Consider the following 27,803-nt stretch of genomic DNA (forward strand, 5'->3'; position numbering starts at 1 on the left):
CTATGCAGCTGCTCACGTTTTCATTACAAGACAGACCCAGTTGTACAGTACAGGCCACACTGAATGATATGTGTCTGCAGCTGTGGAGAGACCACTTTTGGATAAGAAAATACATAATTTTGCGATATTGGCATAGCTGATATCCTGGCAGTAGTAACAGGTAAACATATTAAGCAAACCTCTGTAATATCTTAATATTTGGTTGATGTTTTCCCACTGTTTTGAAGCTATAGATAGGGGGTGGCAGTTGGAAGATGAAAGAGGGGGAAGCGTTATTTAAGGCTTGTAACTAGCATTTCCTATTAATTCTGAAATTAAGGAACAAGATTGCTAGGATCACAAGAACAAAATTAAGACAGAGATTGTGTTCAAAAATTAATTTCAGTTTTGTATCCAGGAAAAGAAAAAGCATTTAACTAGACTTTAATTGGATTACTGTGTCCTGTGTTTATCATCAGAGCCAATATGTCACAAGGACTGAGAGCGCAAGTTTTCTTAAAATTATGCCCATTATTTTACTTTGCTTCTGTCTTGCATGGGACTGCTCTTCCACATGGAACAATAGTGTAGTTTTGCTTCCTTTTAATCTCTGGATTCTCCTACATTGGCCATTTTATTGAGCGTAAAAAGTGATTTGTTTGTGTGTGGAATGTATATTATTGGGTATATAGGTATTGCAGAAGCTAGAGATTCAGAAGTGAAGAATAACCCTGAAATAATGGAGCCTTTTGTATCATCAACCAGCTTGAATTAGGATATGGAAGAAAAATCTCTCTTTAGCTGTCATGTGAAGCATGATTCCTGTATTTGATTTTTCCTTACTAGTGGTCTAAGTTGAGCCTAATTATATCTTTTAATTTCAAGAAAGTTATAGAATCAATGTAAATTTTATGGGAAAAGAGGCTTGGTTCCTTGAGGACTGTTTGAAATGAATATTGTCAAGCACAGCCATGGGAAGGTCAGCATGATAGGGGATTATAAGAGCATCTTGTGGCTGTCCAGGTTGCCATTGGGCAAAGGTATGTGGCAACCAGATGTTAAGAGGAGCAGGAGGGTAGGGTGAGGAGCAAGCAAAGCTAAGCATTTGAACAAATTGTCAGAAGGATGAAGGAAACTAAACTCTGAGAACTAGTGTTTTCCTTTCCTGCTTTGCATAGCTTTTTTTTTTTTTTTTTTTCCCTGTCGTTTAAAGCCATTTGTGCCTGCTTAGCCTGCAATGTGGCTGCAGGAGTTGGAAGAAGCTCTAAGAAGTGAGAAGAAGGGATTCTGAGAGTGTACCTGTTTTAGAAAGTGGGTTGCTGAAGTTGTTTGATGCCACTGTTAGAAACTAGACCAAGCTGAAACTGCCTTTTCAATATGCAGAATTACTATAGTTTATTTCTTTATTTCTTTAAATGTACTACAAAACAGAAGGAAGTATGAAAGGACTGGAGAGAGCTTACCTTATTCAAATTGGTAAGTATAAGAAGCAACCCAGTACACCTCTTGAATTTAGAGCAGTAAAGTAGGATTTAATTTACTGGATCTTTTCATGATTGTCGTAGTTACATAAAGTACATAACCAAAGCAAGCTGTAGAAACAAAGTGAGAAGAGTGATATACAATGTCCCAAGTTTAAGACTAGTAGTCAGACTTTGGCAGCTCTTCATCTTGCTCCAACTTGAGTTTAATCACTTGTGCCAAAACTTACAAGTTTCCACTACTCAGGTGCTGTGGGACATATGGGGCATAATGATAAACCAGATTTGCTGCAAATTTGACCCTTTTGAGAAGAGGAGACATCAGGTTATAGATGTTTCAAGAATCAGTCCCCAAAACCGCTACACCAAACATGACAAATACTTAAAAGATTTCATTTCTTCTTTGGCTTAGTACTTAGTATGCAATAATGACGACCATGCTTACTTCTAATGCTTGTGAAGGTGTATTATGTAAAATGATGATGATGTATCATGTACAATTGTGTTAAAAGGGTGATGTATGTACAGATTTATCTTCTTCCTTTCTGAAAATGTTATAGAAGTAAAAATACAGATGAGAATAACTTGTGTGTGCATCAGTAAGTACTGAATGCAATTCCTTTTCAGTATGATCTCTGGTGCTAAATGATTGTTTTTTTAAAAAAAATACTCATCCATTAAAAAATATGTAAGTTATGTAACAAATGTTGAGAACAGACAAAATGCCAAGTCATTAGTTCCAATCTCTTGCAGATGTTGGTAAGAAAAATCATTAAACAGTCTAATAAATATACAAAGCAAATATTATTAGCATAGTAATTAGGGGTTTGTTCAGGCAAATGTGAAATTATTACCAAGTATAGTGAACTTACTACTCTGAATTCTGTTAGCTTTCAGGACCTGCTTATATGTGATACTCAGCACTGCATTTAATAGTAACTTTTTAACTTCTGTCTTACTGTTAGAGCTGTGAAGATTAATCTTCTCTGAGAGCGGAAGATGCCAACAGCTTTATTTTGGTAAGAATGTCTTACTACATAAAAAAAAAAAAAACAGGTCACGTTTAAGTGAACTGGTATAATCTAGTGGAGAAGTGAAAAGTCTTACATTGCTCAGTGATCTCCAGCAGGTACCTTCCCTTTGCTGTAGCATAGATTTCTCCATCTGTAAAATGGGGATAAGAGTACTTTTCTGTTAAGTAGTTTGGGATCTAGCTGGTAAATAGCATTTGTTACAACTATAATTAAAAGAAGTGAAAAGGATACTCAACGTACATTAAGACTTATAAAAAAAAAAAAAAAAAAGAGGCTGCTTATTCAGAAGGGTCTTAATCCTTTGGGGGGAAAAATCAGAGAACTGAAAATCACTGAAGTATTTAAGTGTGTGTGTTTTTCTTTCTTTCCCAAATGAGATTATCTGTGGGTTTGTTTCTGTGCTGTATGTATCTTTGAGTCTGATCCTACTTCTGCTTTGATAAAGCAGGACTGTGGTCTTTTCTGTATTCTATCTAAACAGAGAAAATATACTACAGAAGTCTGTTCTGCTCACTGTTATTAAAATAAAAGCTTTCTCATGGTAAAAATAAATGTTGGGGTACTTCCTAACATATATAGAAAAATATGAATTCAGTTGCAGGGATCTTACTATGCTAATATGCTAGTTCACATGCATGTGTAGTAAGTATTTTTGTCAATCTGACGTTAGTAAGTATTCCGAGCATTGCATCCTGGCCTAACCATGATTCTGAGTAACAGTCTTAGAATACAGTGATTTTTCTGTGTGTGTGTGTATGTGTTTATATACACATATATATACATACTTGGGTATAAGAAACACTATGCATGTACATATATACAGATGCACACATGTATAAACACCACTGGGTGTGTGGATACATATACAGTGTATACACAGTATATACTGTATACATTGTGTGCTTGTGTGCCTAAAATCACTGCAAATACAGTACTGTCACCTCCTGAGAGAAAGATAACCTTTCTTGTCCAATAATGTTTCTTTACAATTGAGGAAGGAAAATAACGATTTTGTAATCCTTGCAACTGAGTAGTGTCACCAGTAAGCCTCAAGCTGATGGTGGGGTTCTCAAGAGAGAAAAAAAAAAGTAAGATATTGGGGTGCTAAGTGATACTCAGAACTTTCACATCTAGAAATTGTGTCCCTCTGAAAACAGGATACAAATGATCGGTGATATGTTTAATCAGGCATACATGAAAAAAGTTCCTTGCTTTGTGTATACAGCTGCATTTTTATCATTGTATTTTGCTAAAAACAGAAAAATCAGGTAGAAGATTCAGCATATTCCTTATAGAGTGTATTTTCCTACTTTTAGATCTACAGATTACAGTTATTTTATTAGTACAGTTAAAGGACTTAAATATTTCACCATGTACCTTCATAGGATTATCCACAGCAAATGCAGATGTCATGCTGTAATTATGTTATTTATTTCTGGATGACTGATAGAAGATGTTTGAGTTTGCAAGTCTCTTTATTTTTGTTATATTTTCTACTATGTAGAGTGAAACACAAAACTCACTCATTTGGGGCCCTGACTGTAACTGCTGTTACAATTCTGATGCTTAAAGCTTTGAATAACTTGATGGCTCATTTCTTATTCTTTCATATTTTTGGGGAGTTCTGTATTTATTTTTGTATTTGAGTGTTATCTCCGTTGAATTTGGGGGAAAAATTTTATCTCAGCCATTAAGGCACTTGTCTGAAAAACCTAGGGACCTTGGAAGTATTTTCACCAGCTGCTATTTATTTTAGTATTATACTATGGGTTCTGTGGAGAAAGTTGTTTTAGTTGCTTTTTCTTTTCTTTCTTTTTCTTCTCTCTCTCTCTTTTTTTTTTTTTTTTTTTTTTGTATGGTAGACATAGTCAAAGGCCTCACTTTGAACATAATTCTAAACTTTATATATATATATATATATATTTATATATATATATATATATAAAGAGGTGGACCTAACCTAATCTAGCAAATGAAATTGAGGAAAAAAAGAAAAAAAGGGGAAAAAAAGACTATGTGAGTAGGTTTAACAGAGTAGCACATAGTTAGAAGCAAAACTTTCAGGACAGAATCCTGGCCCTTCTCTGTGCCTATTTCAGGCTGAATTTATCAGGTTGAAGTGATCACAACTGTACACAGTATCCCAGGTGAAGTGGTCACAACTGTACACAGTATCCCAAGTGAAGTCCTCACAGTATTAATGCAACAGCATTTATATTCCAGATCTCTGTTGGAAAAACTTCCTGGTTGCCTAAGCCTTTTTCATGATCTCATTGGACTGATGACTCATAGACATTTTGTTGTTGACTGGCAGATCCAGATGTTTCTCCTCCTCTCTTTTCAATTGATGCCTCCATTTTTAAATGAACAGCTATAAGTTCTTAAGTTCATGAACTTGAACTTTATACTAGAATAGTTTATTCAGTTTTTAATGAATTTGTTTCTGTGGTCGTCCATTTTTTTCTGAATGATAGAGATTCTTATTCTACTCTATATTGTTGCTTCTCAAGTTTGTGTCATCAGCAAGTTTTATTACACTCATGTTTTTGTTCTAAGGTCAACTCACAAAAATATAAATCAATCATGATAGTGACCTTTTCAATAACATTTCTTTAGTCTAGTATTTTTTTCTGAGCACAATCCGCTGCCATCCGTATTAGTTCCTCTCCCTTGCCATCTGTACTAGTCCCCATCTCTTCAGTGTGTTTAATTTCTCATGTGGCACCATTTCAAGTGCTAAGTCCAAAAAAGAAAAAAATGAATATATTTCCCTTGTTTAGTAGATCAGTTATCTGATGAAGAAAATATGCAAATAATTAATACATTTCTGTTCAGCTTGCAGTACATATTGACCTCATTTTCCCATTTACCTCAATGTCTTTGTTCTTTCCTACAAAATGTTTTTTCAATTCCTTACATGCCGTTCTCACCAGATTAATAACTCTTAACATGCCCTCATTATTTTGTCCCCACTCAGGTGCCATGTCTTCTCTTATGAATTCTAGGATTGGCAGACTTATTTAAAAAAACAGTGTTGTTGTTTTTAACATATCAGTTCTTTCAGTAACCTGAGATGATATTTTGTGTTCCCTATTTAGGGTACGTTAAGCACCCTGAACAGGGAAGATGCACGTGGAAGATAGGAGCTGCTTTCACAAAGAATATGAGGCAGGAGGAAACTGAAGCAAACAGCCAGTCAGCTTGAGGGCCTAGTTCAGTGTTGTTCAGCCTGGCTAGTCTCCTCAGCTACTGGGGAGATCTTTGCTCTTTGGGGGAATCAGCCTAGGCAGGCTGACTTCTCATCCCCTGATTTATTCCTGTGTGGTAGAGGAAAATTGTGAGCTTAGGTACCTTAAAAGTGAAATGTCTTATAGAATCAGTTGGACGAATGTTTAAAATAAAAATAGTAATAAAAAAGGTAAGTTTGCATGTGAAACTGTCCAATGCATTAAAAATAGGTCATATTTGTTGGAAATGCAGACAGAGAGTAAGAAAGAAGATAGAATAAGGGATACGTCTATGAGAACAGATTTCCTATCATAATACAAGACACTTAAATAGGCTATTCTAGTTTAGGTCCTACAAGGTAGTGTTCTGCAAAGTGAACTGTTTTTGTCCTTTTTTACTTCTATAAAGATGATCAGGCAATTCTTTAAAGTAACTATGATGAATCATGAAGGCAGATGATAGATCTCACTTGCCTATCAGCAATTACATGAACTATTTTTGAATGTGGAAATTTATTTCAAAAAGAAAAAAAACAGGAAACAATGTCTTCAACACACCTTCCATAGTCTGCCCAACCAGAATATCTATTTCTTTTTTCTGTCCAGATAAGATATTCACTGTCTCATTAAATTGAAGAGTTTGTTGTTGTTGTTTGGTTGGTTTTTTTAATGTTTCTTTTGGAGATGTAGCTCTTCATGTTCAAAATCATCCCAAGGACAGTTTCGTTCAAAGCTGGAGATCTAGTAAGTCCAGATAACTAAGGGCAGAAAAAAGCAAAACAAAAAGTTCTTGAGTTATCTAAAGGAAAAAAGTGACCCATTTCTACAATAAAAAGTATTCCTATCTGTTGCAGCTGTAACTCAAAAGCAGGTGAGGGAAATAAGTTCAACATTGGCATGCAGTTAAGTCCACCCTCAAGCCTTGTTATTATAAAAACTTATCAATAACTTTGAGTTGAACGAAATAATGTGCCTAAGTATTTGCAAGACTGAGGTCTTTGCCTTAAAAGTTTGATATGATTTTCTGTAAATAGGATTAAAATGATGCATTTGTTAACATGCAACACAAAAAATGACTTGATGCTGTTTCAGTCTTGACCAGAGTTGCAGAAGGAAATCCTATTTGTACTGTTATTGCCTTGGTGCACTGTTTAAGACCTGCCTCCGTCAGATCACAACTGCATTTTTTTTTGCTGTTGGCCAATGACCTTTGGGAGAACTGCACTGAAACTGCAGCTTTATAACTCATGAGCTGGACTACTCAATCCTTAGTAGAAAGGATATGGAAGGATGACATATGGAAGGATGACACCGGCACATGCAACAAGCTTGACAGCCTGACTATCCTAGGAACATGTACTTTTAAATGTAGCTACAGAACAAGTACAAAATAAAGTTGTACAAGCCTGATAATGTGCAGTAGAGGTATTCTCCCCAGTTGTGATATGCCTTTGCATTTATAGAACAGCAGTGTTCTGCAGGATAAACTTAAAACAGCATGTGCTACTGCTGTAAATAATAGAGGCTGTAACTTCAGCTTTTACTTTGGAAGCTTAGGAAATCTTCAACTGCAAGGATACTCTTGGGTTCCAGTCTCTCAGATTAGGGACTTAATTTGATCATGCTGTTACTCCCTTCTGCGTATGAGTGAAGGACTAGTGCGGTAGTCTCACTCTGATGTGGAATCAGTGTTTGTTGATTCACGCTTGCAGAGGCAAAAGATAGGGGTTGTTCCTCCATTGCAAAGTTAAAATATGGTCTGAAGTACACTGTTCTAGTTTCAGAAACTCTTGTGTGTCTGTGTGAATTTATATGATGAATTTGTCATTTGAAAATTAGTATTTTATATGGATAGAATGAGCTCCAAGGCTGATAAGATAGTTCATCTTCCTGTGTATTTTCCTTCAGCATGTAATAGGTTGCAGGATGGGTAGACTGTTGCAAAATAACTTCCAAAAAGTCATGACCATAGTTTACGGAGACTGGTGAACAGTTGTCAGAGGTAGCTTTTTCTTGTCAATGCAGCTTCTAAAGACTATTAGTACAAGTGAGGAAAGAGACCAGTAGGCAGCACAGTGAGACTAATGTGCTAAGGGTGGAGAGGACAGGATTACAAACTGGGTTAGAGCTATAGTTGTTACTGTTTTGGAAACATTTCTGTGATGCTTTTTGCTCTATCAGATGTTAATCCTTATGACAGCCTGTAAATTAGGAACTGAGCTAAGGCGCAGATGGCTTAAGTTAAATCCACAATATGATAAAAATTCAGTAACACAGCTTTTTAACTGTTTTGACCCCTCAATTTTCCAACAAAGAGGAGATCCCAGTATAACAAATTTAATAAGGTGGCGTTTTGTTCTGTTACCTTTTGCAGGTATCCTGGAGGTAGTTCAGGAAACCTGTTCTCTATGGACAGCACATTGAAACACACTCAGAAATGGAGTCCTAACTCCTTGATAACAGGTTTTATTGCACTTTAGCTATAGGACTGTAGGATACAATAGGACTACTATTTCATCTTCAGAAATGCCCAAGGCTTTACCTTGAAAAACTTAAATAAAAGCAACAAGTTGTTTCTTAAACAAAGTTAGATAAACCAGCAGAAAAAAAATCCATGCTAAGTTCTAACATGTAGCATCTCGGGCTTCAATCTAAGGCTTTCACAGATCTAGCTCGTCGTATGGCACAGTTTGTCTTCTTCTTGCTAGAGGCTGCAAGATGAAATCCTTACAGAGCCTTGGGGAATATATGTGGAATACAGCAAAAATACCCTTTTACCTTTTCAGTTTTTGAAATGCTCAATAATTTGTCATTGCCAAAAATAGTAAGAAACTGGGCCTTTTCATTTCCTGCTCCCGTACTGTTGTTTAGATGGCCTTTTTAGAGCTGATAATTATAGTTTGCTTGTTTCTACTTTCCTTAAATTACTAAGTTGAACACTTCTTATGTTCCGGCCTGTCACTAGTGCTTTCTGAAGAATGCAATATGAACTGAACGTACCACCAGAAAAAGAGCTGAAGTGTTTGCAGTGCAAACGTCTCCTTACTGATCACCTGGCTTGTAGCGTCGATAGGGCCGGACGGCACGTTGTGTGTGCCAGCATCAAGGCCGAAGCCATTCCCCCTCATAGGACACCCCCGATCTCTTATGGCAGGCTGTATTTTCTGGGAGCAGCAGTTACCTTTAGCAGGGGTTGCTCATCTTGCTTGCTAGTCAGCGCAGTTATTTCTCACTCTCTGTGGCTTTTGGTTTACTTCAAAATCGAGGCCTGCGGTGCCTTTGGATTTTACTAGGAGCACTGTGAGATGTTATTTGACTTGTTGGTGCTCAGCTCCGGGCACCAACCTTTTCCCTTCCCTTTGTTTTATCCCTGCAGGTAGCAGAAAAGTGCTTTGGTATCGAATAACGCCCAGTATGATACATAGCCCTGGTTTTCCAGACCGCATCTCCTCCTCTCTCGGGGGAAAAGTCGCAGGCTTGGCGGGGGGGACGCGGGCACGAGGGGGCGGCCGCCGTGGGAGCCCTCCGCTGCCCCGTCGCCCGGTCGGACGAGCCGTTACCGGGCTGCGCGGAGAAGGTGACGGAGGCGCGACGCTGCCCGCGCCCTCGGGCCGGGCCGGGCGGGGGCGGGGCCGGGGAAGTGTGGTGGTCACGTGGCGGGGTCACGTGGCGGAGGAGTCGGGCCCAGCCGCCGCCGCCGCCGCTCCGGTAGCGGTGAGAGACGGAGCCGGGCGGGCGGGGGAGGAAGGGCGGGCGGGCGGGAGGGCAGGAAGGAGAGGCGCGCGCGGGGCCGGGCCGGGCCGGGCCGGGCGGGCGGGGGAGCGGCAGGAGGCGGCGGCGGCGGCAGCAGCAGCAGCAGCCCGGGGACAGCGGGTGGCCGCTGCCCGCCCGCCGCGCCGCGGTGAGTGCGGGGCGGCGGCGGCGGGTGGGTGGGGGGTGCCCCCTTCCCCTCAGCGGCCGGCCCGGCGCCGGAGCAGGGTGCGGCGGGGCGGGCCGCAGGTGAGGGGGCCGCCGCGGCGGGCTGGGCGCTGTGCGGGGCCGTGGCCGCGGCGGCGGGGCTGTTTTTCTTTTGTTCCGATGGGGCAGTTGTGCGTGTGCGTGTGTGCGCGTTTGCGTGAGGCAGAGAGACCGGCAGCCGCCGGGGAGGCGGCCGGGGGCGTGGGGAAAGAAGTCCATTTTGTGCCGTGGTTACAGAAGACCTTCTGAATGTGTGTGTGCATCCTTTATTTAGCCGTTGCTCCAGCGTGCCTCGTTCACAGCGACCTGGGTAGGGAGCCGCAGCACCCCCCCCCCTTCTTTTTCTTCTTTTTTTTTTTTTTTTTTAATGCTTCCTTCTCCTAGCCAGTCTCAAAAACTAAAGGACAGGTGATCGGCTAGAAAACCTGTTTTTCCCTTTATACCTGTGCACTAAAATCCGGATGGTGGGATGGGGACGTTCCCCTTCCTCCAGCAGCAGCCGTTGGGGTCGGGCGGCTCCGGGCTGCCTTCTGCATCACCTGTGACCCTCCACATGCTCTCTGGGTCGCTGTTAATCTTATTTTACTTTGTTTCCCTTCCTCCTTCTCCCCCTTTTTCTTTCTCTGGACAGGGGAGAGCAGACGGTTAGGAGATATACCCAGTGGCGCTGTAAAACTAGCGGAGCAAACGTACCTTCTTTGTATTCTTTGGTGTTGTGTCTTTACATCATACGTGTCCGTAGGCATCCGCATGTGTACATGTTTGAGCGCCCGGGCTTGCTGAAGGCTGGCTAAAGAGTGCAGGAACCGTATACCAGTTCAGTACTTAATTTTGAATTAGACCTTAAAACTTGCAGTGGAAACAGCTTCATGGGGACAGAATGAAGGTCCACCTAGCTCCAAATCCTGTTTCTGAAAGTGTCAAATAGCAGATGCCTAGGAAACAGCATAACAACAGGGTGCGCATGTAGTGAAGCTTTGGGAAAGCAGCCAGGCCTTCAGCAATTTGCGGTCAAGGGACTTCTGAAGTTAGATGTGATGCTTTAGTATTTAAGAACAGTTTTTTCTTCCACGACTTAGATTCATATCTTTTTCAGAAAAAGAAATAGACAAAAGCCTCTGAATAGCAAAAAAAAAAAAAAAAAAAAATCTTTCTCTGCTTCTTTAAAAATATAATTGCAGTCATATCATTCCTGTAGGCAATTCCATTTTGCCAGGTTGAAATCTGCCTGCCCAAGGATTACTGATTCATGAGCAACATACTGTGTTTTTAAATAGGTTAGATAAGAGCTATGTACAACTGAGCTTGTCACATATATGGGAGCTGTAAATAAAATTGTTTCTTAATGGCTGTCTTTACAAATTGTTTGTTAAATCTGAGACTTAGAACTTAAAATATCTGCTTAATGACACTCAGCATATAACCTCAAAATAGCATGTACTCTACCATAATACAGTGTTGACATCTGTAGGATGATTGTATGAATGTGAACCTTAAGCCCCTAGCATCTAACTGTATTTAAACTTAATTTTCATAAAAAGAAGAGATATATTAATGGAGCAGACTTATTATATCAAGATTTCTGGTAAAACTATTTCAGTAATACCGTCACAAATTTTCCCATAATAGTAAAGTCATGATATTCCCTGGGGATTCTAGCTATCAACTAGATCCTGCAGTCTTCATTCAAGAAATAGGAGCTCCTGGCATGAAGTTAACTGAATTGCTCTTATAAGGAAAGTTTGCAGGAGTGGGCCTCATTTTTCATAGGCAATATGAATGTCAAGCAAAGCAGAACTGCTTTAAAAAAGATTGCATATTTCCTCCCCGGATGGAATCCTAATTAGGAGGTCATTATCAAATTTTGGCTGAAAGAAAGTAGTAGGTTGATGCATATAGATAGATAGATATTTAAAAGATTGGAAATAGCTTAGAAAATTGACAGCTGTAACTGTTGTGAATGACTTTCAGGGATTTTTTTTTTATACAGTACTTCTTGCTGCTTCTAGCAACAGATCGTGGAATTTATTCTTATATAGTCAATGGATGTTTACTGTAAAACTCTTAAATTTGTAACTGTTTTGACCACCGCACCCCCATCTTGTGAACTATATTGAACACATGGACAATCATTTTTCTCTCAGTAAGTTAGTGAATAGATTTTTAAATGTTTCGCACATAAGCTAACACCAAGAAAATGGTTGCAATTTAACTCCCATTAGCCCACTGAATCACATTTTTATCATGAAATAATAACTGATTCAGCTGAACTTTCAAGCAAAGTAAAAGGGCCTAATGATAAAATCAGGTGTTTGACTTCCATCCTTATGATAAAAACACAAACTCATGTTTCTGTTTAATACAGATTTGTGTTATATGAGTTTTGCTTTGGTTAGTGATGCATGAATTCATTTCATATTGTACGTTCCATGGTCAGGTTGGAAGCTAAGCTTGAGCTTTGGTAGATAGAGCAGATGTCTACTTAGTGGCAGAAGGGATTGTCCTGAAGACTTAGTCCAATTCATTGATGAGTTAGAGAATGATTCAGGATGGGCCTCTGTTAAGATGATTGAAGTAAAAGTGGTGCATGCCCTACAGTTCAGTTACCAAGGAGCTTGGCTGCTAAGAGAGTTTGTACAGATGTCTCTTGATGTTTATTAGGAAAAAAAAAAGGGAGGGGGATTTTGAATGAGTTATTTGTATGGCTAGGCATCCTTGTATCTCCTTGGTTTCATTCACTTCCACTCTACCATGTTGCAGAACTGATCAGAGATAGTGATTTGGAATCTTATATTTCATTTATTTTTGACTGGAGCTATTTCTTTGCCATAAATATCCCATTTTTGTAGTCTGTATGGTAGCAGAACAAACTTAACGATACTAGAGGTGTGATGTGCATGCTCTTAAATGGTTGTTTTCCAGCCACCTTTGTCAAATCTGGTGTTCAGATGATTATCACTAATTATATTATTGGTGCATTTTAATAGATAGTTTGATTTAGGACTTGAGGTTCTCTATACTGCGTTAATATTTTCCAAAAAAGGACAGAAAACTATTTATTTTGTTTTTAATTCAAGTGAATACATTGTCATTTAGACATAAAATACAAATGAGGAAGTAGCTTTTCCATTATCAGAACTTGTGTGTATGTAATTTGTGTAGGAACTCATTGTGTATGATACTTTCCAGACACATGAGCTCATATAACTTTAGTTGTGAAGTCTTTAGTAAAGGGGGCTAAGGCACACACTGTAGTGAAATGCTTGCCTGTGGTCTTAAAGGTGTAGTCAGTGATTTCAGCTTCCTCCGTGGAAAATCAGGGTCTGCTTGTAGGCAGAGTAGGATCTAGACTCCAGTTAGATCTCTGTGGATTTAGATTTCTTTTGCACAGATCTAATGCCAATATTGAGGTCCAGAGGGAAATGCAAATATATTACATATTTCTGCCTAATTCTGTGTTCATGACCTAACATCCCTACTCTTGTGTATGTGACTCTTACTTTGATCCATGTTTATATATTTGATCCATTATTTCTATTTTGTATGTGTTTTTTAAATTAATGTCTTTGTTTACATTCTTTTACAGTACTTAAAACTTTATTATCAGAGGTCATTTAAAAGATACTAGTTTTTGCTTTGTGCTTATATTCACAAAAGACCTTAGTATTCCTCAGCTGCACATCAAATCCTTGATAATCAAGGATTTTGATTATCAGTCAGATATATATTAAAGCTGATCTGGGGAATCTCCAACTGGAAAACTGGGCTATTTGTATAGCATGGAGTTTGTTTCATTTGTGATTGCTACTTTCTGCATAGCTTCAGAGCTAGCAGATCCAGTTGAGTCATATGCTTTCCTAATATCCTGACTAGTATCCTGAGTTCAAATTCTCTCCAATGTCCATGTCTAATGTAAAGTACTCTTTGCAAAATATGTATTTGAGGATTAGCTCTCTCATTAGCATGCAAGAGATTTAGCACTTCTTGGTACTAGTATCAGTCCATCCTGTCAGTTCTTCCTTTGCTTTGTATGTGTAGTGGAATAGATTTCTCTCCTTTGAAGACATTCTTCTCGTTAAATATTTGCTGAATTGAGTATCTGGTCTGCTAAACATATTTCTAAATAAAATCTTCAAGTGTCTCTTGTTTTATTAGTTAGAATAATTGCAAAGTAAAATTTGGAAGTAGGCCAAAATCTGATCTATTTGCATGACCATTTAAAGAAAATTACTACAAATACTTTAGCAATGATATTTTATCAATGGTACCTGGCTCAATTTAAGCAGAAGAAAAGCATAGAAAGCAATCATAAATTTCGGACACAATGTGAAAGAAAAGGGAGCTTTTCCATGTATGCTATAAATACTATAGAAGAGCAGTGGTTTTGAAGCTAATTAACAAATAAAGTTGTCATGAAAAACAAAAGTTGGCTACCTGCTGAGATTCTGATGGGTTGTAATCTACAGAAGACTTTTCAGTTGGAGAAAGACCATGGATAACAAAACTTTAAAATTGTGAGAGGAAAAGCTCTCATTTTTATTCTGTCTTTAAGCAGTCTCTAGTACAGTGGGACTGATAAATTGGGCACCTAGCTATTGTTACCAATCTTATTACTACTTGTTAAAGAACAGATGTCCCTATTCTAACGGCACGGTGGAATAACTTCTCAGAAATCTTTTCAGTTGTAAATAATTAGAAAAGACATCCCCAAAGCTGTGTTTAAAATCTGAGTAAAATACACACACTAAATAGAGACTGACTTGCACGAATCATCTCTTGAAGGTATTACAGGCTATGGATAAAAGTTAATGTTGTATGGAAATATCAAGAAATTTCATAAAGCTATTTTTAAGCATTAAGCAAAACTTGAAAGGGGGAGTGTGTTCAGCTAAGGGAGAAGTAGGAAGAGTTATGTATTTGTGGTGTCTTCCCTAACTCTCTTGAGTGATAAAAGTATATTAAGAACTGTTACTATATAAATATCTTGGCTGCTATACAAGTGCACTACATAATGTTTGGAAATGAAGGAATTGAACAGTGTAGGTGTTGAACTATCTTTAGATATTTCGCTGTCCTTTTTTCCATGCATAAAAATAGGGACCTTAAGGTGATATGTCAGGTCAGACCAAAGGTGTCTTGCCATTTTACCAAGCTGGGAGGAGTGGCTGATACACCAGAGGGCTGTGCTGCCATTCAGAGAGACCTGGACAGGCTGGAGACTTGGGTGGAGAGGAACCTCCTGAGGTTCAACAAGGGCAAGTGCAGAGTCCTGCACCTAGGGAGGAATAACCCTAGGCACCAGTACAGGCTAGGGGCTGACCTGCTGGACAGCAGCTCTGCAGAGAAGGACCTGGGAGTGCTGGTGGATGACAGGTTGACCATGAGCCAGCAATGTGCCCTTGTGGCCAGGAAGGCCAATGGTCTCCTGGGGTGCATTAGGAAGAGTGTTGCCAGCAGGTGGAGGGGGTGATCCTGCCCCTCTACTCAGCCCTGGGGAGGCCTCATTTCGAGTACTGTGCCCAATTCTGGGCTCTCATGTACAAGAGAGACATGGAGCTACTGGAGAGAGTCCAGCGTAGGGCTACAAAGATTATCAGAGGGCTGGAGCATCTGTGCTATGAGGAACGGCTGCGAGAGCTGGGCCTCTTCAGCCTGGGGAAGAGAAGACTGAGAGGGGAACTTATCAATGTGTATAAGTATCTGAAGGGAGGGTGTGAAGGGGATGGGGCCAAACTCTTTTCAGTTGTCCCATGTGACAGGACAAGAGGCAATGGGCAGAAACTGAAGCACAGGAAGTTCCGCCTGACAGTGAGGGGGAATTTCTCCCCTGTGAAAGTGACAGAGCCCTGGCACAGGTTGCCCAGGGAGGTTGTGGAGTCTCCTTCTCTGGAGATATTCAAGACCCGCCAGGGTGCAACCCTGTCTAACATGCTCTAGGTGACCCTGCTTGAGCAGGGGAGTTGGACTAGATGATCTCCAGAGGTCCCTTCCAGCCTTACTGATTCTGTGATCTGTATTTTGATTTTAACTGTGGACAGTAGCAGATGCCTGAAAAAGAGCATAATAGGGCAAGAGAGAGCGATACTTCCTCCAGATATCCAGCTAGCTTCTGGCAGATTGCAATTTAGGGGTCACTGAGTAGATGTTTTGGTATTTAAACATTTGATATTTAATACTTGTAGTGAATTTATGCAATCTAGTTTTGAACTCTTGAGATCTTTAGCACCCGCAGTGTCCAAGATGCAAGAAAGAGGGAATTGAAAGTGCTCATTTTTTAGGTAGACTGATGGCAACTTAGAAGTCATGATTCTACCACTCCTTGTGTTTTGCATAGTGTAAAACTATCGTTTTTTTAATTTGTAAAACCTTATATCAAATTTATATTGGTGAAGTTAACTGATATATAAAAATGAAGTGTCAGGACTTGTGTGTGGACTTCCATATTTACAGAAAGATATATAAAAAGAACCATCTTCTCACTTTTCATAAAGTTTGATTTGTGTGCCATATATGTCTATCTTACATTTTGAATTTCTCTTGAAATGGAACCTGAAAACTACTTATAGCCAGTTTTTCTTCCAGACACGGATCTCTCTCTCTCTCTCTCTTTTTTTTTTTTTAAAGATGACAGTTTGTATCTGTGTATGAATTGTATCTGTAGAAACATTACAAGTGTAAAAAGCTTGCTTTTGAAAAGTAATGATCAAGTTTGAATGTCTATTAAGAATGAAGAAAGTTTTGATTCAGACTTCGAATGTGCAATATCTGCCCTCTGCTACTGCAGAAATTATACCTCTCTTTATCGTGGGGTCATCCAAAAACATTCTAAGACATTCCAGAATAATTTGGAAATAGTACGTAATGAAATGGTACTCTCCTGTATTTATTAATTGATCTAACTTTCACTGCACCTGTTAGAAATAATGTATATAAATCAAACAGTTTTCATTTGCCTTTCCAGTCCTAATTTGATGTGGACTCATCCCTTATTTGGCTTCCTCCTTCTTCCCCTTAAGTTTTAGGGTTTGGTAGCAGATTTTTAAGGATGTTTTCTTTGGTGCATGAGGCAAAGGATCCTTTATGGCAGTGTACGGTCTTTTGATTTTTGGCAGAAAAGAATAGAAAAAGGGGATATGGCACTCATCATCCAGTAACCCTTTACAAAATGAAATAGATAAAGCAGCAAAAGTGGTTGAATTCTAGGAGAGAGATTTAAGTAGATACGTTTGAATGTTATAATGGCATGGGAAGCTATGCAGTGAAAATCTGCTATTTTAGATAAATGATCAATGGATAAAATTAAACCAGCTCATTCTACAGGTGTGGGATTTGGAACCACTTGCAGTTTTTCCCAAGAGGAGATGAAGATGAAAAAAAGATTAGAGGGATGGGGGAAGGGACATGGTTCTTCAAAACTTACCTATAGTAAGTTCTGTTATTGATTGTAATAGGCCACCATGAACAATAATTAGTGTACTTCTCATAAGAACAAAAATTCTGTGTAGCAACAGGGCTCTGTTAAAAGCAAATTTGAATTACGGAATTAAGTGACTCAGTCTTCTGCCTATGAGTTGTGGACCTTCCAGAGGTAAATTGGAATTTCCAAAGTCTGCCAGCCTGTTTGCAGAGGAAATGCTCTTCTCTGTCTTTATACCAATATAATGTCTCATGTATTAAATCCAGAATATTTCCTACATTGTAATATTTCCTACATTATTTCCCAATATTGGAAAGAGAATTTTGGAGTTTTATAGTCTGTTCAATGGACATAGAGTAAGATTCAGGAGTATATTCGTATGGAACGGTATTATTTGAGCTAGGCATATGCCTATGCAGTATTAGTTCTCCCCTGATATTTTCATAAGTTTGTTTAAATATGGCTTGAGATGATGCAGGTTGAATGGAGAGAGCACTAGAGAACATAGTAAACGGTATGTAATCAAGTTCACAAACTCAGAGAAGATATATAGTGAGATTTTTTTTTTACAATGATTTTGGCAATAATTTTTCATTTCTTCTGGTTATGAGTTGTGATGTTGGCAGTCTTGAATGCTGATATTGTTATCCTTGCCTTTATTGAAATAAGAATTTTGCAATTCTGTTGCAAAACTAGGCAAGACTGTATTTTATTATTTTTTCATTGTTTCCTCTGTAGCTTTATAGCAAGTATAGCCAGGAGATAAATCTTAGGTTTTTGTTCTAAAGCACCTCATTATGTAGTTGATGTAGAAATCTAACTTGAAAATTGTCCTAACTTAAAAAGAAAATAATTGCACACATGCTTGGCTGTACAGCAAGATCTGTTTTTTAAAAAAGAATTCTGTCATGTTTTTGTTTGACTTTAGTAGCCTTGGGTTTTACCTTCATTTGAGAAATCCTAATTTTGGGGGTCTTGTCCAGTCCTTCCTAAATGAGTCCTCTGCATCAAATTTCAGAATAGTTGATATAGGAGAAGATCCACTTACCTGCAAGATAACCTCAGATATTTCAGTAATTCCTGGTGTGTGTTCTAAGTGCTACCTCTGCTTGTTTGGTGTTTACTGTAATGATGTTTTGTGATTTGGAAGGTGGAGCATGTGGTAGGAGGTTGCCGAGATATAACATTAAAAAACAGCTGCAATCCAATGTAGATTAGTATTCTGATGATTTTTTTTTTGAATGAATCTGTGTTAATGTGAATTAACAGTTGCAGTTGGAATTTATTTTTGTTGTGTATTAGTTGATGATTACAGCGGCAGTCTGCACTTTTCTCCCAGTTCTATCACAAGCTTCTGTATTGCCTCAAGATGCTTTAACCTTACTCAGCAGTATAATGGGAATAATGTTCTCTTCCTACTTTCCGTTTGAGCACTGAGGCTAATAGAGCACTTGGAGGAAATTGAATAAAAGATTCAAAGTTTAGTGTAACATTAAAAAAAAAAAATTGTCATGCAGTTGGAAATGGTCCAAACATACACTTAACTGAAGATGAGCAGGTTAGGTAAAGGTAAAAATAAAAGTGTGCAGAAAAATGGAAGGGGAAGAAATGGCTATAAATGCTCTTAAGTGACTCCTTGTTTCCGTGGTCTCATGTTGATTCTTAAAATTGTGAGCTCTTGGGGCGGGGGGGAGTCTCTTACATGTCTGTAAACCACCAGACAACAATGATGCTGGAGTAATGATAACTTGAAATAAAAAGATTAGTAAAAAGCTGCATGCCTGAATAAGGTATCTGTGTAGGTCATAACTGGGCATATATGCTAAAGCACTGATGTAGATGAAAAACTATCAGTTTGTAGCAGATAGTGAACGAAGTAAAGGGTTCAGAGTATTGGTGAATTAATATGTAGTATGTTGAGAGTTTGGAGAGAAAGCAATGACGAGTTTGTGTTGATCATTTATTGCTGAGGGTCCGTATGAGATGGAAAGGTTGAGTAGACAGTCTTACACATTTCTCTCCCGTCTGTGTAGTAGTAAATGCATCTACAGACTATTCAACGTTATCCATGGAGATGTCCTTTTGTCATGGGTTTTTGAGTAAAGATGTAGAGGATTTCACTTTCGCAACCCTTTAGAAATGTCTGTTTTTTTGAAACAATGTGAATAAGGCATGGATGCCCTTTCATTGAAAAGTCTCATCCTACTTGCTTGGGAGTGTTTCTGGCAGACAGAATTCCAGTTCCTGTAACAATTTTGTCTAATACTTATTAACTTAGCTAATATTCCTTGAGTTTATGTTTGAACAGTAGAGTATGTGGCATGCAAAATATAATTTATTCATGTCATAGATCTGTTAAGACTAGAATTAAGCATTGGGGTCATGTAAGTTTTTGAACAGCACTGTCTTCATGTTTGATGTGAAGTAGTTCAGCACTTTGGTTAAGCTGTGGCAGTGCTTTTTCCAGAGAATGTAGTTATGGGATTTTCTGCTGTCGTTAGTCTTAAATTCATGATACAGGTATGAAGGTGGTTCCTTCACTTAGACAACTGTTGATTGGTCTGTTCTTTTTCTGTGTGGAGTCAGATACCTTGCAAAAAGAAGTATACTTCAAGACAAAAAGGCAAAGATGAAATTCGCTAAGTCACAGAGAAGAGTAAGAAAAAGCAAGAAGGTCATTATGTCTTGTATTGATGCCCATCAGTGCTTTGGTGCAGATGGTTATCCAGAAGGGGTGGTGGTCGTGGGAGGGGGAGGATGTCATTCTTTCATCTTTCATGATAATTTTCCTTATTAGATTTCCCAAGTTGTGGTGCAGGGCTTCCTGGGTGTGTCAGCCTGAATTACTTGCCAGATCTCTTTGCAAGGTCTCCTGTTTACCCATCTTTTTCCATTCTGTTTTTGGAAAGGCTTATTCTCTGTCTGCAGAAGTTTACTTGTCTGAGTAGCTGAGCAAATTCAGGGGTGACTCAGGGATTTTAAATTTGTCAAATGATAATACTACTGTCATATTTCTTGACTCTTTCTCCTGTGCTGTTGAGATTTCCGTTTGGGACGCTCTTGTGACTATGCTGCTGATACTCTGCACTGTTCCCCTAAGACTGTTAAGGCTTGTACAGTCTGCCTGTGCTCTGTTTGTCAGGCGGCCTGTACCATTGCACTCAATGGCCTTTAGTTTAAGTTTTTCTTGCAACGTGTTTCAAAGCTATCTATTTTAAAGAAAGGATAAGTGATAATAGGGAGGAAGAAGTTGCAGGAGATGCATGTTTTCATACCAAGTAAAACTTTCAGAAGTGTACCGTTTGTTTGTCAGAATTAGGATATGTAGTGTGTTTTGCAGCATGTTTGCCATAAATTTACAGCATGTTTGCCATAAATTTGCAGCAGAAGAACTTTTATTCAACTTTTAATAGAAAATTAGAAACATTTCAGGCACAGAACTTTAATGTTGATTTAGATAAAATGCTGTTAAGACAAAAAGAAATGTTTCTAGCCACTGATCTGAAAGCCAAAATACTCTTGTATTGAGATTATCAGACTTAATACAGATGGTTTCCACAATGTCTAGTGTTTGAAGGATCAAAGAAACATTATGGTACCTCAGATTCTGAGAGTTATTTCTTACATGCCCTAGCATTCATAGGGAATATCTTGTGCATATATTTTCTAATATTTACAAACAAATTGGACAAAAGCTTAGATGTTCCTGGAGTAATTTGTTTAGTCTGTGTTGGGTTTTGTCCTCTAAATTCTAAAAATCTTTTAGTGATGAGTCTAATTATAAACAAGATATTCCCCTGTGCTGGTCAGAAGTGTGCATCTGCCTTGGGACAAGTGCCTTTTCCTTAAAGTGTTGTGGAAGGCTTGATAATGCTGCAGCAGAGCAGCTTTCCTTCTAATAGAAAGAAATGTTTATCATCAGTGGCTGGTTATATCCTTGGTAAAATATAAATTGATTTCATGTAGGGTAATATGGTCATAACTTCCTTCAGTCAAATAGCCTGGCTTTTATCTTGGTGGTTATGCCTAGAATCAGTAAAGTATCTTAGTGTGCTCATAACTTAAGCATTTTAAGACACACTTTGCTGAATCTTGGTGTTGGTCCGTTGTGAAGACCATTTCCTGGTTTCCATGACTTTTTTCAAAATGCATGTAAACGTTTTGTACAGAAGCAAAAATGAAATACACACAGATTTTGGTTATATGGGCAATTTTGGGTTGGTGCAGGCATATTGATTGTCAAAGAGATATTTTTGTCCAGCCTGTCCCATCCTCCTTGGTCATGGTATATGATTACTGTAATAGCCAAAACTGTGTCTGGAAAGCTTCCAGCATGAAGGTAACACACTGTCTTCTCAGGAGTTTGCATTTTTATTTTTTTAAAACAGATACCTGTTGTATACTTCTATCAGTTAGGTCTCCACAGAAATAATGTGAAAGGAATTACTGCCATCTTAATTTCTTCATCAGTATTTAATCTCTGTTTTGCTTGATTACTCATTGTACTTTTGAGTTCATATTGGGAGAAGAGAGTATATTATTAGAAAAACAAAGTGTCTAATTTATTGAGACAGGATTATCTTGCTTAGTGGATTTTATGAGCATGTCATTTCTCATGTCAAATGATTTAACATTTCATTGCAATGCTAATAAAAATGACTTCAATAACTTTTTTTTTGTGTAACAGTGTCTTAAAGTACTGTTGCTGGAGTGAAAGTTACAGATTCTTTTTTCTCACCTGTATCCTGACTAAGCTAATTAATTAAATACCTTTTAGATTAGATGCAGATGATACTGTAGTATGTATGTATAGGCTGCTGCCCTGTTTACTCAGTTTACTCAGCCTAGGAAACTGATACCATGTCTGAAGTCTGGTTTAGGTCTTTTGCCTGAGAGTTTTAGCACTATATCTTCAAAATAAAACTGCATAAATTTTGCACGTTAATCTAATCTAGTACTCTTTTCCCCATGAGGCTACAAGGGCTTGCCTGTTCTCAGTGTGTCCTTGACTGACCTCGTTGTCCCAGAGGGAAACTTGCTTCTTTTGTCTCTGCTTTTCTCGTGTGTCTGTGTAAATTTGACAAATAACTGTTTTTGTGCAAGTAGATTGCTTTGATTAAAATTTATATATAAATGTATGTGTGTGTATACATGCTGAAATACTGATTTCAGCACAGCTTCCCTATTATGAACTTGACATGCATGTATAGCTCATGCCATATGCCTCCATCTGAAACTTCGTGTATGTTGAGCTTCACAGTATAAAAAAAGTCTGTCCTTTCCTGAAGTTACAAAGAAATAAAACCATAGTATATCTAAAGGGCTTTAGCAGACAAACTGTATCAAAGTCTAACTGTGACAATTTTTATCTTCTTTCCTCATATCTGATAGAGGCTACCACCGCTCAACTTCTGAAAGGTTAAAAGAGAATGTGTGCTGGCATGTCAGGCCCTTCAGGTTATAGTTTGACTTTTTAGCTCAGTCCTTCCTTTATTGTCAGTTTTTAAGACCTTTTGTGTTGTAGTGATGGAAGTGCAGGCATGGGTCCCTAATGGAGGTGGAGCCTTTCTGACACTCCTGGAGCTAAAAGTTTTCATTGTTAGAGGCATGTTAGAGGGAATTTACGGAGTAGTTAAAAATGGTTGTAGAAAAATACTTATTTTTAACTGCCACTTTCCATCTAAATCTATTATAGTAGTTTACTCTTCAGCATTACTTGGCAATTTAAATAGCTTTTAAACTAAATAACATAAATGTATTTTTTCTGACATATTAAAGTATGTCAGATCATTGAAATGGAGGAAATTACTGGGTAAATATTTGGATGCAGTTTGCTGAAGGGGAAGATCAGCTTGCAACAGATTTTCTTCATTAGGCATAGACAGAAAATTGTATGTTTATTTTGGTATAGTTTAAAGCAATTTTCTTCAAAATTAGAAACTGAAAAAGTGTGTTTTCCTCTTACAAAATGTAATAAAAATTAAATGTGATGTTGAGATCAAGTGCGCTCTACTAGGGATGTTGTGACCAGAAGCAGTCACCTTACTTCACTAGCTGAAGATGAGACTTCCTTTGTTTAAAAAATATCGATTTAGTTTTCAATGCAAAACATGATTAATCAAGTCAATAAAACATTAGTGTAGCTTTATTTGTAACACCCAAAACTTGGATTTGTATTTAAATCAAATTTTAGTTGCCATTTAAACTGAGTTGACACATTTGTGAGTTTAAAAGATAACTCAAAAACAATCCTTAAAATATCGCGACTTTTTTTTGTTATGTGCAGCAACAGTGGGAACATTGTATTTGATTGTATACTCCCCCGTGTTACATATGTACATTTTGCATGTGTCAGTGGTATGTGTATGGTAGTTTGGAGGAACACCTGGTCCGAGATATGACAGGGCCATTTGTTGTTAACATCAAACATGAAATTCATAAATCTAAATAAATGTATTTAATTACTTAAATGTGAATGTATTACAGCATTCCAGTTAGCAAAAAGACTTACCATATTTGGGCTAAAAGCTATACTTACTTGCAAATCAACATCAGTTTAAGGTTACGATCTAGTGATAGATTGTCTTTTGGAAAATGAGTAGAGATGCAAAGTAAAATTAAGATCTGTACATTTAGATCAAGTTTTCCTGCTTGATGATTGAAATCTTAACTGTATTTGGTTATTGTAAATCATTTTGAATTAATCAGCTTAGCCTGTCAATCTTTCTGCAGTAAACTGGAAGAGAAGCATTTTGACCTAAGATATATTTCACCAAGTAGTGATGGATGTTTTTAAATATGAGAGGAAGAAAGCAGAATGTTGGTTATGGCTTTTCCTGTGAATCCAGGTAAATTTGAAGCATGATAAAATAGACAGGTAGATGTCAGATGAACTAAACTGAATGAGTGACATGGTCTTAGCACAGGACTGCGAGACACTAATTGTAAATTCTGACTTCTTGCCTTGATGCAGTCTCCACTTTGATTTTAAGAGAAATGTTCCAGCACCATCTGATGGGAAAGTTCCCTGGTGCATCCGAGTCAGTCTGACATCTTGCTGTTTCTGAAAGGTCTCCCTGTGCTGAGTCTTTTGGGTCCTGCCTGCTCCTTTTCTTCAGCTCTGACACTACTTTGGCCCTTCAGTGAGTTGATTCAGCTCCTTAAGCTCACAGAATTCTACTCATGCATATTTATTTTCTGATATTTTAGGAAACTGAATCTGCCCAGTGAGGATCAGACAGGCACCAGACAGTGAGCAGACGGAGGAGGAGGGCAGGATCTGGGAAAGTAAATGGGAATGGCTTTGGGAGAGCTTGGAGAGGGGTGCAGACTAAGAAATCTTGCTGTGGCATAGGCTGCTGTGAACAGTTGCTTTTATTGTAGGCCTGCACCCTTAGTTTCTTTGTCTTTTAAAGCAGGAATTATACTTGCCTGTCTTGCAAGATTGCTAAAGTGATTTGTAATGTGTATTCAAGACATTATAAGTGATGAGAAAGGGTTTATAGGAGCAGTACTACCTTGGTATATATTGTAAGTATTGCTACTTTAGCCATAAAAGTGTATTTGTTAAGAGATAAGATATAAAGGCATTGAATTTAGATAGCAGTAATTCTGCGAATCACGTGTCAGTTCTATCACTTAAGAGGAAGGAAGAATGTCAATGTCCATGAAGAGGTGGCTGTTTTGCCCTATAGCTTTGTGCCTTCATGGATGCACTAGGTGAAGAAATAATAGAGAAATATGTGAAGTTCCTGTATATATTAATAGATTTCACTGTCAAACTTAAATCACTTCTGAAAATACTGTTATATAATATGCACTCTTTCCTTAACATGTGCAAATTATTTAAATATCATGAAAGAGAATGTAGAAAAGTGAATCTTTTGAATGTAATTAAAGTGCTACAATAGGATTTTTTTTTTTTAAGCCAAGGTACTGTCACTTTGTCATGGTGCCATGAAAAATCATAACTAAAGATAATGGTAAGGCCTTACTTGCTGTCAGAGCAAAACGTCTCGGTGCCCTGACATAGAGAAATGGTTTTCTGAGAAGGTTGTTCTTCTGTTGTTGTAGAATGGTGAAGCTTTCCTAATATTAATAATTATGTGGGAAGAAGGGGGCTAACTGCTTGAAACGCTACTATGAGAAACTCAACAACATTTCCATAGAGCAAACCAGTGTAATTATGTAACCCTCTCCTGAAAGTTGCTGTAATTTCAATTATTTGTAGCTCTTCTTCAGAGCAAATAAAACAATAAGAAGTGTTGAGAAAAGGACACAGCAGATGATCTTCATCAATCTTGATTTTCTTCGAAGAGAAAATAGCAATTTTTTTCTGAGTGAGTAGCTGTGTTAAAGAGTTTATCCTTTCATGACTGAAGTCTGCAAATTTTCTGTGGAATCGTTCAAGAACTCTCCTGGTGTTCTTTCAGTTCTCTTCCCATTTATCTTTTGCAACAGCATGCGGCCGCAAAGAAGATAGGCTTGAGTTTCCTTTTAGTCATTTAAGGCCGTGGCCTATTCAAGTACAGTTCTGAGAAGTAGCGGTGAAGGACATCAGCTATCAACCCATAGCTGTTGCTTTGTACTTGGTTTTTGGCTATTGCGAGGAGAGCGTCTGACCCAAGAGTGAAAGAAAACAGTGCATACGCAAATGTTACCAAACTGTAAGTGGCTCTATATGCTCTGCTTAAAATTTTTGATACATTAAAATATTGAAGCTTTGAGAGGGAATAATCCCATGTCATCTTTTAGTTTGTAAAGGAAACAACATTGTTTCAGTGTAGAACATTCCCACCATTCCCAGAATAGACATTCTCCATCCCTGTGGGAGATGCAGGCAACTGCCTGGCAGAGGGATATTGCCCATAATCAGATCCTTGCACTTCTGTATTGCTGTAGTACATCTATCTAGAATCTAACATTGTCTTGTTTTAATTTGCCATTAATATTCCCCTCTGTAAGATGTATTTCTTTATCTGAAATGAAATTTTGTGAGCATACAAATGCAAACTAAAGCTCAAATGACTTGATTTTTGTGAATTAAATTTATATATATATATATATATATAAAGCCCTGCATTACTGGGTGTGATAAAAAGCAACAGAAATATCAATTTAACATATACAATAGAATATTCTGGATGAAAACTTTAGATTATCATACTTTAATCAACATTGGACATACAAAAGGAGATGATGCATGGCGTACGTTTGGCTATACTACTAGTTAATCTGAGATCCGTATGTGACATTTTGTTGCTCATATTAGTTAAAGACTTCACAGAGTACTTTGCTTCAGGTGCTAATAGCAGTTTAGCAACTAAAAAGGCATCCGTTGAATTAGATGATATTATAATTTTATTAGTAGTTGTCCCTTAAAGGAAAAAAAAACAATCCATGAATCTTGTTTATACTCTCTCCCACCTATTTGACATCCAGTAGCAATAACAAACACACTTAATACGTGCAAGAGGCTGAAATGGACCAGGTAGATGTCACAGACCACTCATAGCTGTCTTCAAATTCAGGTGAAGAACAAAGGTTGAATCTCTCTTTTTACATGGATGTAAGATTGACATGTTTATGGGCTTTGTTCATATGTAGCAGGGATGGACAGGAAAGGATGGAATATTTGTTTTGGTTTTTTTTTTGGTGGTTATTCATCAGTAAAATAATGTTTACTGCCACTGATTATGGTAGATGGATGACTATAGCAGTGGCTACATAGAGAATATTTGGAAAATGCAATTGTGACAAAATACAGATCTTTCAGATGAATTAATTTTTAATATTGTTATTTCCTCCATAATTATTATCTTAGGTGTTTACTTTTTTGTGATTGTAGTGGAACATTTATGTATTTGCTGTCTGTGTTATAGTTGTTAGAAGTATATTTAATATTTCTGGAACGGTGTATGCCATTTCCTTATGTTCTCTTTCAGTGCATTAATAAAACTGCAAAACAGTAATGTCGTGCTGGAACATGTTAGGAGTTGATTACTCGCCCTTCTCCCAGAAAATCTTAGAAGCCTCTCCACATTCTACTTTGACCAGTGGCACAGGCATTACACAGACCCTTCAAGTGCATTTCCATGTAGATACATGGATAGATAACAGTAGCAGTAGTAATGTTGTTGCTGCAGTGGTCTACAGTCATAGGCAAGACAAGATATTTAAATATAATATCTTTTTCTAATATCTTTTTTTAAAAATAAGCTGACTTCAGGCAAACAAAACGTTCTTTAAATTATGTGCAAAGGATAACTTAATTTTTTTTTTTTTTAAATTTTCAATTTATCAGTTTTAATCAACTTTATCACCAGCCAAATATAGGATTGGTAGGCTCACCATTCACTGAAATCAGCATCTGTATCACATATTATTTGAGGTTTTAGAGCTTGCTCAGTAACTAGGTTTTCCCATGTTTATTTTAGGTTTTCCATTTCATTTCTTTCAATTTTTTGTATTCTGACATTGTAATTTCTGGTTGTTCGTCATTTGTCTTTGTTGCATACTCTCTGTATAACAGTAAGTGAAAAGTAATACATTGTTTTTGTGTTGAAGTAGAATTTTCTTAAAATGACATCCTTAAGTTACTTAATTCAGAGGCTTTGTATCTGTTTTATCAAATATTACATATTTCACCTTGTTGTCTAAGTAATTATTTTATGCATTCATCTACTAAAGTTCAAAGCTGAAATGTTCT

At 37.8% G+C, this 27,803-nt stretch overlaps 1 protein-coding gene across 3 annotated transcripts in view; it reads left to right on the forward strand.

The window, feature by feature from the left end:
- The first annotated feature begins 9,381 nt into the window (after positions 1-9,381).
- Positions 9,382-27,803, forward strand: part of TULP4 (TUB like protein 4) — a 163,472-nt gene continuing 145,050 nt past the window's right edge. Inside the window, exon 1 of one of the 3 annotated variants that reach the window (XM_062572422.1) lies at positions 9,382-9,435. The gene's annotated coding sequence lies outside the window, so the exon portion shown is untranslated. Of the gene's footprint in view, positions 9,436-9,532; positions 9,623-9,661; positions 9,721-27,803 lie in introns of those variants that run through there. The other 2 variants (XM_062572421.1, XM_062572423.1) reach the window with 2 other exon arrangements.

Source organism: Rhea pennata, chromosome 3 (genome assembly GCF_028389875.1).
Source record: "Rhea pennata isolate bPtePen1 chromosome 3, bPtePen1.pri, whole genome shotgun sequence".
Classification (NCBI taxonomy): domain Eukaryota; kingdom Metazoa; phylum Chordata; class Aves; order Rheiformes; family Rheidae; genus Rhea; species Rhea pennata.